The 12,422-nt window shown below is 44.0% G+C and overlaps 1 pseudogene; it reads right to left on the bottom strand.

Annotated features, from left to right (window-relative positions):
* LOC132087182 (zinc finger and SCAN domain-containing protein 2-like) overlaps positions 1-4,888 on the bottom strand; it is a 79,771-nt pseudogene extending 74,883 nt beyond the window's left edge.
* Positions 4,889-12,422: the final 7,534 nt, after the last annotated feature.

The raw sequence follows: 12,422 nt of genomic DNA, 5'->3' as shown, positions 1-12,422 counted from the left end.
CAGGAAAAAGGGCCATCTCCCTCAAACCTCTCCCTTAGACACTAAGGGACATAACATCAATCCAGGGGACTGGGTGTTAGTTAAATCATGGAACTCTGCACCTTTAACCTCTAAGTTTGAAGGCCCTTTTCAGGTCCTACTCACCACCAGTACAGCCATACGACCCAAGAGAAGGGGTGGACACATAAAACCCAGATTAAAGGACCTGTACCACCTCCCACTGAAGAGTCAAAACCAACCACATCTCCTACTAAGTCTTCTAATGAATGGACTGTGACTAATCACTCAGACAATCTAAAGCTAACCCTCCAGGGGAGACCTAAAGACTATTAGAGACTGTTAATAATAAAAAACTTGTTAAGAACTGTTAAAAATTGCAGTTAATGTTATTTATCTTTTGCTTTTGAGTTTGAAAAGTAGATACTTTCCTGTTGCATTTATTATTAGTTAGTGTTTAATAAAGAATGAAGAATTTTTAGTTTGTGTTGAGGCTTTTGTTTGTTTCAGCATATGATTTTGTAGGATTAGACATAAGGTGTATTATGATTTTGTAGGATTAGCATAAAATCATACTATGATTTTGTAGGATTAGGCATAAGAGTACATACCTTGTTATTTGTTTGGTGTGAGTATTTTATCTATCATTTTGGATACCCAAAATTCTTAAAGTCATCTGACCATTGAGTTCAAGGTTTTCAGATGCATGTTTTTGTGTTAAAAAGTTAAAACACCCCAGTTAACTCCAATCTTAGTGTGCAAAGCAATCTCCTATAAAACATCCATCAGGGCAAAAATAAATTAGTAAAGAAAAGTCAAATGTGTTGACACTGACAGAATAAAAGACTCTGTACTAAAACAAATGAGCTCTTCTGTAGGAGAAAAGCATGACCAGGAGGCAAGGCTGGGTGAGTCTACAGTCCGCCTAAAAACAGCCACTCAAATCACTGGGTGCAGCTCAGTAGTTGTAGAATTTAGGGGAATGCCTCATATCAGACTCCTGGGAATGCTCTTACTGATCTTACTTGTTTAACATCACGCTGGGAAGTCAGAAGAGCCCATGTGCTAAATGTTACTACCCCCTTTAGAGAGGGGAAGAAACCGGATCTTTAATAGGAGTACGTACAAATTTAAACCCAAACTGTGCCAACCTCTCTCTCTTAGCAACCTGCCAAGGGCACGGGACGACTTATTGGATTTCACAAAATAGAGCCACTTACCGGCAAGGACTGCCTGGGGAGTGTCCTATAGGAGATGCTTGGATTTGCTTTGAACATAAGCCCAATCAAAAAGGCACAGCAAACTTCATAAAAGAGAAAGAAGTAACAACATCAATAAATTGAGAAAGAAGACCTAGAAACATCTTGTGGGAAAAACTTGTTCATAGATTTAGTGGAAAAGATCAGTAAAGAGTTAAATTTAACTAATTGCTGGATCTGTGGAAATACACAAATAGCTGAAGTCTGGCCTTGGGAAGGGATTAGCTTAAGACCAATAGAAATCTTAAAATGCACACAAAGAAGATAAAAAGTACCAACTATTGGACCAAGAGGAAAAGAATGGTGGGAATGAAAGTCTAAAATAATTGGAGAAAAGTAGTGTATATCTTGGAAAAGGAAAATGTATAAAATGTATAACTTTATAAAACCCCAGTAGGAGAAATGTCCTGTAAGAGATATTTAAAACCAAAACATCCAGTAGCTGGGTAGGTCCCTAGCAAACCAAATAAATACTGGAAGTATTATTCATTATTTACATATTGGATAAATAAATATTATTTTTTATTAAATAGTAAATAATAACATTATAATAGATTGTTTTATTATTATAAAATAATAAATATTATTACTATTAAAATACTATTTTAATAACATAATAATTATATAATAATAATATATCATAATATATAGTAATGATTATTAATTAATATATTATGTACTATATATGATATATTATATATATTAATTAATATTCTATTATTATATTATTATATAATTTTATTAAAATTTTATAAAATTAATAAATAAAATGTTAATTAGTAATTAACATAATACATATAATACATTATATATTTTTATATAAAATAAATAATATAATATATTAATATTTTTATATATTATATATTATATATTTATTGTATTATTATTAATATTAATATTATATTAATTTAAGAAAATACATACTGAAAATCCATTGGGAAGAAAGAAATGGGATATATCTACCGAGAAGGGTCTAAATTCCATGAGTGTACTGGAAAAGGAATAAATAAAGGAATAAATCAAGGAATAAATCAAGGAATAAGTAAAAGGAATAAATAAAGGAATAAATATAGGAATAAACCCATTGCAGGAGTGAGAGAAATACCCAAGTCCTGGGAATTTCCAATGACTATCAATGATGCTTCTTGGAAAGCTCCAGAAAACCTGGTTTGGATATGTGGGAATATGGCTTACACTGAATTACCCGGGGAGTGCAGCAGCACTTGCACTATCGGAATTATTAAACCATCATTTTCTTACTCCCAAAAGAATCTGGATTGAACCTACAGGTCCAAGTGTTTGATGATTTGAACAAATCTAGCTGACCAAAAAGAAACTTAATTGAAATTGGAGGAACACAGACATGGAAAAACACAGTATGGAGCCCCCAGGAAATAATTTGCACTTATGGACCAGCGATCTGGGCTCAAGATGGGTCCTGGGGACACCGGACTCCAATTTATACGAGGTTAAATCGGGTTCTGAGATTACAAGCAGTACTCGAGATGGTATCGAACCAAGCCTCTCTAGCTTTAGACCACATAAATGACCAACTATCCCAGATTAGAACTGTGGTGTATCAAATCAGACTAGCAGTAAATTATTTATTAGCCCATGAAGGAAGCACATGTGGAAAATTTACCTCCTCGAGTGCTGCTTAGAAATGGATGACCGCAGTGAAGTCATTAGAAATATCTCAAAGGAAATCTCAAAGGAAGTTAGTTTATGTTGGAACACAAGAGTGGACCCCTACATTCGATACCAGCTGGTGGGACAATTTCTGGTCATTAAAAGGAAACTGGTGGAATAAAATAGCCTTTTTCATCTTATGTGAAATTGCTAGTTCAATCCTCCTACCTTGCATGCTCCTCTGTATAATCCGAGTTGTAACATCTGCTCTACAAGCAAGTTTAATGACACAAAAGAGCTTAATAAGAAAGAAGTAAAAGAAATCATGATAATGAATGATCAAGAACGTGAAGATGCCAAGCAAATTCACAACCAATATTAAAAATTGTACTTTCAAGAAGAAGTAATTGCTAATTGATGCAGGCTTGAGCATAATCAAACAATTAGAGGGGGAAATTGTAGGGAATCAATTGTTAAAGAAGTTGATATAAAGTTCATTGTTAAAGGAGTAATATAAAGTTCCAGTGTTAGTTATAGATTGTTTGTTGAATGTTTAACAGTTATGTCAAGTTCCAATATTAGTTAAAGGATTTATAATTATTTAAATCCCCTCACTGTCAGGTGTTACCCCCACTGCTCCTGTTAGCATTCAGAAGCACATAATCACGAGAATGATTCTATGCAGGTGCTTTTATTGAAGAGCTCTGGGTGTCAGGGGTAAAAACCCAAATCTGTCTCTGACATGGGTTCAGGATGAACATGGTTTTATATTCTATCATTATATAACTTTCATGTTAATTATTAAACATATATTGTTCTATTGTATACATAGATTTCATCCAAGCATGGGCTCCTTGTGGTCCCTCTCAAAATTCTAACATAGTTTCTCATTATTCTTCTTATGATTATACAATAATTATATTTAATTACTAAACAATCATAACATTGAAAAATTATATAATTTATCATATACTGCTTAAGTAAATGCAATTTCACATGATGTGGCAAACACAAAGCCTAACATTTTCAGAGTCTGTTTTCAACATTTTTCCAGGGCCCCGTTAAGTCTAGCTTCTTTCTAATTGCCCAAATTTTATGATTTTAAAAACTTTTACTATCACTCCCACTCTCATCTAAGATGGCGAACCACCCAACACCATAAAGAAGAGGATATGTCACCCAATAACCAAATATGAAAATCCCATAAGACCAGCAAGAAAAGAATGACCAAACAAAAACCCCTAAAACAACAAGCCACCATGCAAATGAAGAATTAAAATAACATCTCTAACCAGAGAAAATATCAGACAACATCAGGGCCATGGTCAGAGCTTTTTGCCTTCGTCACCCTAACCAGAGAGGCCAAGAGCAGTACAGGGACCATAGACATGAAACCAACAATGTCTACCCAGAGACTCTTGAAAGGAGAGAAAACCCAGCCAAGCCAGGCCTTGCTCATCACTGCAGTTCCCTGCTCAGAGCCTTGGGCTCCCTGCAATCCTGGCCTCAAGGATCTGCTCTCACCAGGCCCTGGGCAGCCTTTGGCACTCCCTGCCCTCACTGGGGCCCAGCCATGCTCCAAGGCACTTGGAGTTTTGCTGCTGACTCCTTGAGCAGCTTCTTCATCCTTCTCTGCATGCCTGAGGCTCCTGGAGCCAGCCCCAAATCCAGCGTGGGGCTGATTAAAATACAGAAAGCCCTCAGGAGCTCTTTGTCTCCCTCCCATTGTCTTTGAGTCTCCAGGGCTTGTGCAGGGATTGGAGTCAGTTTGGAGTTCTCTTCAGGAGGGAGATTGCAAAATGCACATCAGGATTTTTGGGTTTTAATCAATGGTGCATTTTTTGTTTTTCATTTCAGAGAAGAGGGGATGGAAGCATTTCCCAGGTGATCTTGATGCTGAATGTTTCCTTAGGAGGCCTGGGCATGGAGCAGAATGAGCCCCCTGCAGGCTGAGCCTGTTTGGCCAAGCTGCTCCTCACCCCCAGCCTCACCATGTCTGACATCGCCCACCTGGGAGTGAAATCAAAAAATATCCAAAGATCTCCATGAAATTTATTATTTTGGTTTTTTCTGTGACACAATAATTGATGTTAATATTTCATTATTTATATTTATAACAACATTAATAGTTTTCTAAACTAGGTTTTATATTTATATAAAAACCAATACAGTTTTAGCAGCCAAGAAAATTAATGCTCAATATTTCTAAGTAACACAATTCCCTTCATTAATTAATTAAGCTCTATTAGTTATTTATTTATTCCCCTTTCTTATAATTAGTTTTATATGTACTCTTTTTGTCATCTTTTTTATTATCTTTTTACAATACAGTGCCAAGGGGTGGTACATTGGGGTCCTTGGAGACATTTCTGGGGCACATTTGGGGCAGTTTTGGGTCTGGGGAGGGAATTCAGAGAGAACTTGAGGGTCTGGAGGACACTTGGGGGAGACGGGTGGGCACATGGAGAAGCATTCAGGGATCCTGAGGAAGAGTTCGGGGTCCAAGGCAGCACTTGGGGGTCCAGGGGGGCCCTTGGAGGTCAGGGAGGGGAATTTGGGGCCCTTCGGGGTCCGGGCAGGCCCTTGGGGGGCTCAAACGGGACTCTCTGGGGCGCGGGGGGTGATGGAAGTTGTAGGCGCGGCGATCATACGGTTTAACGGAGCCGCGGAGCATCACGGGAGTTCTGGGCGCAGCTGCAATGACTCTCGGTGGGGCATGGAGCATGATGGGAGCTGTAGTCCCAGAAGCGGTTGGAACGCAGCGTTTGGGGGTCCGGGAAGGCTCTTGGGGAACACTTTTGCATCCGAGCCGCGACTTGAGGTCCTCAGGGGAACTTAAAAGTTTCGGGAGCGCTTGCGGGGAGCTCCGAGAGCCTTAACGGGGCTCTTTAGGACGCGGGGCACAGCAGGAGTTTTAGGCGCGGGACTGTGTCTGAGGGGATCTGGGGCCACGGGGGATGAGAGGAGATGAATTCCCAGAGGTGGCTGTACCGGGCATCTGTGGGGTTGGGAGCACTCAGGGGTTCCGGGGACGCTTTGGGGGGTCCCGAATGGGCGCTGAGGGGGCACTGAGGGATCCTGGAGGGTCTGGGGGAGACTTATGGGACAGATGGAGCAGATCCTGGGGTTCTGTTGAGCGCGGGGCATGACGGGCGTTGTACTCCTGGCTCCAGTAGGGGTACATAGGGCCGCGGGGCATGACGAGAGTTGTAGGCAAAATAAATATGGCGTCCATGTAGGCACCGCCCCTAGTCCTGGCGCTGATTGGCTACAACTTGTGATGGGCGAGAGCATTGGCAATTGGGATGCGGTGGAGGCGGGAACAGCCGAATCACCCTCCTCCAGTCCCTCCCGGTACAGTCCAGTCTGTCTTAATACACCTGAGTTCATTCCCAGTCATTCCCAGTTCCTCCCAATGTCATCCACAGGATGCCCCAGTGTCCCCCGTTTTCTCCACAACATCCCCAGTGTCCCCAGTGAGTCCCAGTCACCCCAAGTGTCACTCTCAGTATGTCCCAGTGTCTCCCACAGCGTTCCCAGTGTTTTCCAGTGAGTCCCAGTCCTCCCCAGTGTCACTCGCAGTATGTTCCAGTGTCTCACACAGCGTTCCCAGTGTTCCCCAGTATGTCCCAGTCCTCCCCAGTGTTTCCAAGGATAGTTTCATTTCTCTTGGTGGCCGTGGCAGCCAAACCCAGCAGTGGGGTCAGTGCAGTGCCCATGGCCACAGTCCCTTGCAGGGGCCCAGTGCAGCTTGGGCTGACGATCCACCCTCACAGCTGGCCCAGGGCAGCTCTGCAGTGGCTTTAGTGGCACCTGGGGCTGGCACACACCTGAGCACTGTGTCTGTTTGCAGTGGGGAAACTCAGGAGTTTCAGATTGCTTCAAAAAACCCAAGAAGTGAAAACCCCTCTTATGCTGAGGGTAGCCAGCTCTGCAAGCACAGCAGGGCCCAGGGCAGTGAGGACAGACAGGATGGGGCTGGGCAATGTGGAGCAAAGTTGTCCACACTGGGCCAGAGCTCAAGGCGCAGCTTCTGTGAGCAGGCCAGAGCTGCTGAGGAGAGACCCTGGGTCAATATCAATCCCAGAATGCTGCAATCACCTCTGATGTAAAAAGAAATAAAATAAAATACTTTATTTTAAATAGGAATGTGTGTTTCTTGAAATATTTCTCCATAACTGGACTAGGAAAAGTTTAATGATTCACACAGGGCATTGATATTTTTTACCTCAGACTCAGTCCCTGAGAGAGTGTCTTCAAAAAACTTCTCAAGAACTCAAAACTAAATTGAAACTGAAGTTTCTTGAAGTTTTAATGGGTCCCACTGAGGGAGATGACTGAGAAAAGTGTCCCCAGGTTCCACTTAGAGCAGAGCACTGGAGGCAGTGATGACAGCTGGGGACAAACAAGGCAAAGGTGTCTCTGGTGCTGAGCAAAGCTGGATGTGTTTCAGGAATGCAAAGGGCCAAGGCCTGAGCCCCAGCCCCTGGCCAGGCAGATCCTGTCCCTCCCTCCTTGCTCAGGGCTCTTGCTGGGATGGGCACTGGCATGTGGGGATGTGCAATGGCAAGGGCAGGAACATGGGGCGGCCCCTGCCAGGCTGCTGAGCAGGGACAAGGAGGCAATGAGGCCCCAGGCCTGCAAGGGTCACTTGTCTCCTGCTCCAGCCTCAGGCCCAGCAGCCATGGCCAAAGTGCTGCCCAAGTTGGCTCTGGCAGGGCTGTCGTGCAGCTGCTGCACATGCCTGTGCCCTGTGTATCCAAGGCTTTGCTACGGTGTCCCTGCCCTGCGCCTCTGTCCCTGCAGGCTCTGGGAACAGGTTCCCCTGTACCTTCTGGAGACATACCTGTGCCTATTGGATTGTTGTCCACATGGTTGGCTACAGAACACTAAAACATAAATTCTCATCCCTTTTTTCTGAAAATATTGGATCATAAGTCTCTATACTATCCATTGGTGCTTTTCATTATAATGAAAGTGACCTTTCTGAACAGAAAGTTGTCCTTCTTTGTGTGTAATATCTAATAAGAAGGTAAAAATAATTAGGAATCATTTTAGGCATAGGGATTCATCACCATAGCACTCCTGGAAGGGGCCAAGTTAGAGTCCATGCATTTTTCAATACAACTATCATTCTGGAAGCTTGAAACATAACTGAAGAGAACATTTGGAAGTGACTTTGTCCTGCATTCTTATGGTGCTTCTTTTTTACGAAATTCATGTGTGAAATTATAAGTAACCTGATGTCACTTGTATCTTTAGAGGAAGAAAGGGGTGACTAAGTGTTGTGGTGTGCTTTAATGTCCCATTTTGGCCTTCCAGGTCATCCCCCCAGGTGTGCCTTGCCTCTCTCCCTTCCCCCTTGCCCCCATGCTGAGTGAGTCCTGTCAATCAGGCTTAACATTCCAGCAAGGCGTCGTGTGGTTGGTCAAGTTTAAAGGATGCCCCTATGCCCAGAGGTCATTGGCCTTTCTGGGTGTCATCTTCCCCTGAGACCCTGCCCCTCTCACCTGGTTGGTGGCTCACCTGTACCTCCCCTCCCCCTGTCCCTGAGCTTAAAAAGGTGATCAGAGCACGTGGCCGGAATTCTGTTGGAGCAGTTGCTCACGTTCAGACCTCTGTAACCATGGAATAAACCTCTGGACATTAAACCCTCCAGCAGAATCCTCTCCTTTTTCTCTTCACCATCGCCTGAATTTATTCCTCCTGAGGTCAATGGGGTTCCAACAAGCCTGGACTTGTTCAGTGCCCAGCTGCAACCACCAGCAAGCCAAGGTATCTCTGGGGTGATACACCGCAGTTGCTGCCTTTGGCCCAGCAGCGAGGGTCAGACCGGCCCAGGCACAATCTAACTGGTAATATTGGGAGCCATTTTCCCAATAACTAAGGGTAACTAAGGCCTATTCTTAGACTAAGACATTCTTTAAATCTTTAGATTACTGAGCCCCAAAGGATAAGTTATCATGGTATACCATGATAAAGGGTACCTTTATCAACACTCTATGGACCACCCTGTAGCTGGCCTTTGGACACTCAACTTTTCAGCTACCTCATACAGACATGTTCATACACACAGACAAGTGTGCAAAAAGGTTTCTCATCTGACTCCACCAGATCCCACTGGCTCTGCAGAGCAGTCAAAAAATTGAGTCTAATGAGGAAACAGGGTACTGTGGAACAGGACAGGGACCAGGTGCAAGGCAGGGCCTTACAAGCACACTGATCAGCATTTGTCAGCATCTGTCAGCATGACTGACACCACTTCTTGTATTATTCCTTTATTTTCCCATGTCTATTTTTCTCCAAACCACCTTGATCCCTCCATTTTCCTCCTTTGGTTCTTCCCCTAATATTCCATATTAAGCCTAGTGAAATTCAAAAATGCTGCTTCCTTGCACCCCAATATTAACCCTGTAACACTAGGCAGTAATACCAGCCATTCTGCAAAGCCATCTGGAGAGCCACTCTGCTGACTCATGCTGATAAGTTTTCTTCCCAGATCATGAGGCTGAGGCTGTCCTGCAACATCTGGGAATGTTTTTATTTATGTATTTATAAATATATTTTATTTAATGATTTTATTAATTTATTTATTTAGCATATTTAACCATAGTCCCTATATTCCATATGGTTGTCATGGTTTGACGCTGGCGCAATGCCAATGCCCCCATGAAAATACACTCTCCCTGGTGTCTGCTGTGAGATGTGACCAGAAATAAGCAAAGCAGGCCCCCACTTAGAAATAAAGAAAAAGAAAACTTTATTAACTAAACTACAACTACATGTAAAAAGAAACACACAGGAAAAATGAATACCTTCCAAAAACTTTTCCTCCTCCCCCCCCCAAATTTCCAATACATCCATCCCTCAGATCACCAACTATCAGTCCATCACCACCCTTTAGATAATCAATTCTCAATTCATCAAGAGGAGAGGAGTGCTTCTTGTACCATAGGCTTCCTCAGGAAACACCATCGAAACCTCGTGTGTTTCCATGTCACTTGTGGCACCACCCGGAGAACATCTGCCGTCGTGACATCTTCCTTCCATGTCCGGTGCTCTTACCACTGAACATGGACCAGAGCTGTTTCTAGGGTTTTCCTTTTAAGGATGCTTTGTCCCATTCCAAAAAGAGCACAGTCTCTCCTTTGGGACACCTGTCCCCCGCAAATTTCACCCCCTGGGGCCGAGGGGTCTCAACACTGAAACCTCTTGACTCTGAGCCATTACCTGCTCCTGGATGCAATCTCTGTGTCACAGGAAATATGGTTCTGTCCAGGGCTATACAAGAAAAGTCCAGCTAAGGCCACTCCATCATCTCTTCCCACCTAAGATTCTTCTCCACTCTTCCAACATCTTTCACTTAGAGGAACTTTCATCACACTTGCCCATTTCTTCCTCTGTTTCATCTCCATCTCTCTTCTAGGAAAGTTAATGTTCTGCAAAGTTTTCATTGTCCAAAAAGGGGTTAAAATCTCTAGCTCTGCCAGCCCAGAACTCCCACAGCGGCCAGACACCTTCTCCCACAACCCCCACCGATTCTTCTCCTTCTCGGCTGTGCTGCTGGCACATGTTATCAAGTTTCAAGGTAGCACAGTCACAGGCAAAGGCTGGCTCTCTTTCTCATTGAGGGTGGGCTGCCCGATTCCTCCCAGTTTTTCTCCAGCCTTCCATCCTTAGGGCCAGGCCTACCTCACCTGGCTGCATGGCTTCCCCTCCCCCGCCTAACAGCTTTTTTCCCCTGGAACCCAAGAGAGCTTCCCCCTGGGAGTTCTCTGCTTTTAACCCCCTGTGTTCTCAGAGGCATATCCATGTCCCCAGTGGCCACAACAGGTGCCAATATCCAAATCTGAGCACCCATTGGTTTGACCACAGCATCCCAAAAAACTCACTTCGTCTCAAACCACGACCACGATGTATGACTTAACATTTGTAAAAACTATATTTTAGCATTGATATATGATTCTTCTAATAAGCTGTGTTCACACCCTTGGCTTACAGAAGAGAAAGTTTAGTGGAACCAGAACTTACATTTCACCTTCTCTTTATCTGTTTACTTTTAGGCCACCCAAGCCTCCAGATACTACATGAGCTAAAGTCAGAGGATGCTGCCGTTTGTTTCCGCAGAAGCAGGAATCTGGATGCTCCTCACTGAGCCGCGTGCCTTCAGCTGGGTGCTACCACAGTCAAGCCCTAATTTCTTGTCCATGACCATGGCTGACAGGCATTTGAAGGCACGTGTTTTTTATACCTGCTGTCACATAGAGAGTCAGTATACCAGAGCATCCAGCTGCTAAAAGATCAAGGAAACAAGATCCAGATGGAAGGCAACAACGACTGGTTCAGTGGACTTTTCAAACACTGGGGAATGAAAGGCTGGCTTTCATCTCTAGTTAAGGCTGTTTTGCAGGCTTTGTTTATTGTATTCATTGTGCTGGTTATTGTGTCAATTTTTGCTAAATGTCTACAAAACTCTGTGGCAGAAGCCTTTTTTATAGAAAACAAAAAGGAGGGAGAGGTGAGAGCCCAGGGGCCTACAATTGGAACTGTAATACCTCAGGGCAAAGTGACCAAGGTAAAAGAGAGACACGGCTCTCAATGCAGTGGTGTCACCCATGGGCATTTGCAGGCTGATGCTGATGCAGCATGTTTTCCTGGTATCACCCAGTTCAACTGCTGTTTTTTCCTTATATGTACTCCCTCTAGAATGTTCCCCACTCTCTTATACCTATTGTTCCTGGCTTACTGTAATGCTCTGCTGCTGTTCCCTCCCATATAAAACCCTGTGTCCCCATCCCCATTTTGTCTCCCTCCTCGGACCCTGTTCATCGCAATACACAGTTTTTGGAGTTCCACACAAAAATCCCTCTATCGCCTTGTTCACCAGCAGTTTAAGCAAGCATGCTCCCAGCTCTGGGTGTGCCGGTTGCTCACAGAGACTGGCTGTGCAAAAGCCACCACACAGGAAGTGAGTGTGCCAGGGAACCTGGCCTCCAATAAAAGGCATGAATCCTACAGCCCACCAAAACAAATGCCTTGCACGTCTCTACTTTTTCCTCCTACTCTCATCTCTCTTGTCTCTTTCCCCATTTTCTCTGACTGGGTACAAGGCTTCTCTCTCTCCTGTCTGCAGGTTCAGCCACATGTGTGACCCTGCAGGAACAGCCGGAACCACAGGGAAGTAGGAGACAATTCTTTGTCAGGAACTGTAGTGACAGGACAAGGAGGAATGGGATCAAACTGCAAGAGGTGGAAGAGATTTGATGATGGGAAGAAGTTCTTTACTCTCAGGGTGCTTGTCCCTGACACAGGGACCAGTGGAGAGAGGCTGTGGATGCCCCATCCCCAGCAACATCCAAGGCCAGGTGGGACAGGGGCCACAGCCACCTGGTGTGCTGGGAGGTTGCTCAGCTTGGAACCAGATGATCTTTAGGGTCCCTTCCAAGCCAAACCATTCAAGGATTTGATCATTCTGCCATCCCCATCTCCCACTGCGCAGTGGCCATGAAATTTCAGTGACATCACAGCTCCCACAGG

This window comes from Ammospiza nelsoni, unplaced genomic scaffold (assembly GCF_027579445.1).
Source record: "Ammospiza nelsoni isolate bAmmNel1 unplaced genomic scaffold, bAmmNel1.pri scaffold_54, whole genome shotgun sequence".
In the NCBI taxonomy this organism is placed as follows: Eukaryota; Metazoa; Chordata; class Aves; order Passeriformes; family Passerellidae; genus Ammospiza; species Ammospiza nelsoni.
The sequence above is the reverse complement of the archived record's forward strand: the minus strand, read 5'-3'. Positions and strand labels throughout refer to the sequence as shown.